Genomic DNA, 3,948 nt, shown 5'->3' with positions numbered 1-3,948 from the left:
TAATATTGTATATACATATTATATATGTTTCTCAGATTCGGGTTACAACCCATTGATAAGTCAGGAAATCATTTAGTGGATCAAGGCCAGCATTTAAAAAAATGTAACATGGAATAAAATAGAAAATCGGATCTATTGGTTTGCCCCTTCTGATATTTCAGCTTAAATGAGTTCTCCTGTGTCATTCAGAGTAGGCTAGACTAAGCTGCAAACCAACCCTAAAATATTGAGAGCTTAACAAAGTTTACTTCTCAGACATCACAGGGAAATCTTCCAGCCCCATGGATGAAGGAGATAATGGACGATCACCAGGACATTTTATAGACACAGAAGTGACAACATCACTTCTGCTCATATTCCATTGAGTAGAACTCGAGGTACGAGGCCAGCCCAACTATAGAGGAGGCTGAGACATGTTGAGAAGCACACAGATAGGGATGAGCACAACTAACCTAACCCACATCTTCCTTCCTGTCCTTATTCTTCCTTGTTGGAACACCCCTTTATTACGCTCATAACACAACCTTATGTATATCGCACACACACATTTGAAGTTATGTGCTTATTTATTTATTTTTCTGTGTATCGTCGATCTTCCCTTCTCGCTAGACTAGGGGTTGTCAAACTACAGCCTTCAGGCCTGACCAGTCCTGTGACCTGTTTTTGTAGGACTGTGAGTTAGGAATAATTTTAATTCATTGCCAAGGAAAAAGAAGAAGGACAAAAAAGAGAAGGAGATTATTTGCAACAGAGACCACTTATGGCCCATAAAGCCTAAAATATTTACTATGTGGCTTTTCATAGAAACAATCTGCCTGCTTTAGAAGATAAGCTGCTAGAGGTTGGAGATAGTGTCTCTGTGCTTTTCACTCTAGCCACAGAATTTAGAACAGAGTCTGATAAATGCTCAATAAATACTGTTAACAAGTGGATGAAACTTTTCGAAAAGGTATCTTTTGATGAGCAAAAGTTTTTCATTTTAATCAAGTCTAATGTATCAATCTTTTATGCTTAGTGCATTTAAATCCCTCTTAAATATTTTATCACTCCAAATTTATAATCATATTCTCCCTTTTTTTTTCTTCTAGAAGATTTATTGTTTTACCTTTCACATTTAGGTCTTACAGTCCATTTGGAATTAATTTCGGTGTATGATATGAGGCGGATATCAAAGTTCCTTTTTTTTTTTTTCCATATGGATATCTTGGTGACCTAGTATAATTCAAATGACAGTACGGTTATGGATCTATTTCTTGACGCTCTATTTCATTGATCTTTTTCTACCTTGGTGCCAGTACCACACTGTTTTAGTTACTGTAGCTTTGTAATAAGTCTCAGTCTGGCATATAAGTCCTTCAAATTTGTTTTCCATTAAGATTATTGTGACTTTCTTAGCCCTTTGCATGTCCACATAAATTTTAGAATTACCTTGTCAATTTCCACATACACATACACAAACAATCTGTTGGACTTTTTATTATGACTGTGATCAATCTTTAGCACAATCTGGAGATTATTGACATCTTAACAATATTGAGTCTTCTTATCTATGAACATGGTCTATCCCTCCATTTATTTCTGTATTCCTTAATTTCTCTCAGCAATGTTAGTTTGGGAGGGCTTCCATAACAAAATGGCTTCAACAGCAGAAATTAGTTTTCTCACAGTTCTGGAGGCTAGAAGTCTAAAATCAAGATGCTGGCAGTTTGGGTTTCTTCTGAGACCTCTCTCCTTGGCTTGCAGATGGCTGCCTTCCTGCCATGTCCTCTAATGGTCTTTCCTCTGTGTGTGTCTATATCCAAAACTTTTCTCATTAGGATACCAGACATACAGAATGAGGGCTAACCCATAGGACCTCTTTTTTACCTTAATCACCTCTTTAAAGGCCCTATCTCCAAATACTGTCACATTCTGAGCTGCAGGGAGTTAAGGCTTCAACATATGAATTTGGAGAGGGAGTGGTAATGCAATTCAGCTCATAACAAATATTTGATAGTTTTATGTATAGAAGTTTTGCACATCTTTCATAAATTTATTCCTAAGTATTTGATGTTTTTTTGAAATTATCATAAGTGGTATTTTAAAACTTTATGTTCTAATTGACTGTTACTGGTATGTAGGATAATACTTGATTGTTATATATTGACCTATTATCCAACACATATAAATCTAATATATTAGGTATAGCTTCTTTTGGATATTTCTACCCACACAATTATAGTATCTACAAATACTGACAATTTTATTTCTTCCTTTCCACCAATTTTTATACTCCGTCTCCTTTTTTTTTTTTAATTGTGCTGGCAAGAGCTTCCAATAGAACATCGAATGAATGGGAGTGGAGATACCATACTTCCTTGTCTTTTTTCTTAACTCAGGGGAAAACATTTGCTGTTTAACCATTAAATATAGTGTAAGCTGTAAGTTTTCATAGATACATGTTATTAAATTTAAAAATATATATATTCTAGTCTTAATTTGTTGAAGATGTTTATCATAAACTCATTTAAAGAGTGAAAAGACAAGTTACAGTTAAGAGTTAATATTTGAAATACACTTATCTGACAAAGGACTGATATCCAGAATTGTAAAAAAAAAATTCCTAAAAGTCAAAAGAAAAGATAGCTTAATCAATTGACAATGGACCAAAAAAAGGATGTCTCAATAGTATATGTTTAACTTTAATAGATGGTTATAGCACCTTCTTTCATAATAATGGCCCAAAACAGGACACAACCTAACTGTCCATCAGTAGTAGAACAGATAAATAAATTGTGGTTTTCATACAATAGATGGGTATTTCTCATCAATTACACTCAAAATTCCTCTGGGTTTTCCTCATGGATGATGTATGCTTTATTCCACTGAAATGCTAAAGGTGATATGGGTTGGATGAGGGAGGACCAAAGGCCTCTCAGTTGTGTGTATCACATGGATCAGGTAATAAGAGACTTTAGCTATGATTACCATACGGTCTATAGAGCAGAGCCTGGGAGCAAGTCACCATAGCTAAAAGTCACTAAATAAGCCTTTTGGGGGAAAAAAAAAAATGCTTCCTATTCACTTGACTTACTTATGGAATTATGAAGCAATGCTAACTTCCTCTGTATTCTAAAGGTAGTTTTGGTTACAACTTAAAACAAGCTTTGCACTGCCCACCCTCACCCACATTCTGTTAGCTTTATGGGGCCTCTGGAATGACCTCTAAGGATAAGTAATAATAAAACATTAAGTTCCTATTAATAAATTTTCAGATAATACTCTGCTAGAAACCATTCTGGTGTCTGTATTTGCTTTTCAGGGAGCAAGGGTTGAGAAGGAGGGTGGAAATGGGAAACTGTTACTGAAATTACAGCCTACCCTTGGTGTCAGGGTACAGAGGGGACTTTTTGTTCAGTTCCCATCCCTTCCTAGAGAATCAGACAGAATTCCCAAGAGGGAGATGTGGGGACATGTAAGTTCAATCCTTTTGGATAGGAATTCCAGAAGGGCCCTGTAGGGAAGAGTAGCTGCTCTAAACTAACTACATCATCTCTTAAGAGCTGGAACCAGAAGAAACTGAAGCCCAGAGAAGGGACCCTAGGAGTGTCTTGCCTGAAGCCACGCAGCTGGGTGCTGGCAGGGTCTAGGCTGGATGCCACGATTCTTCGCAATCTAGACCAGGGATCTTTCCAGTAACTGCCTGCTGCCTTAAGTTCTCTACTAGTTGGCTTTGATGTGGGGAGTTTTCATCCTGCTGCCAGCTCTGAGACTTGTTCCCAGTCTTGGGTTGGTGTCCAGATTTATGGACTCCGATGTGATGGAGGACTGGAGTGTGGAGTTCCCAGAAATGCAGCGGCCACCTGTTAGCAGGCGCCTCCGACATGCCAGGCACCATACTAGGCTCCCGGGCATCTGGCACAGCACGCGTTTTGTGTTTTTTTTTTTTTATTTGTTCTTCATCCAGTA

The sequence above is a fragment of the Pteropus vampyrus genome, unplaced genomic scaffold, assembly GCF_000151845.1.
Source record: "Pteropus vampyrus isolate Shadow unplaced genomic scaffold, Pvam_2.0 Scaffold46, whole genome shotgun sequence".
In the NCBI taxonomy this organism is placed as follows: domain Eukaryota; kingdom Metazoa; phylum Chordata; class Mammalia; order Chiroptera; family Pteropodidae; genus Pteropus; species Pteropus vampyrus.
The sequence above is the reverse complement of the archived record's forward strand: the minus strand, read 5'-3'. Positions refer to the sequence as shown.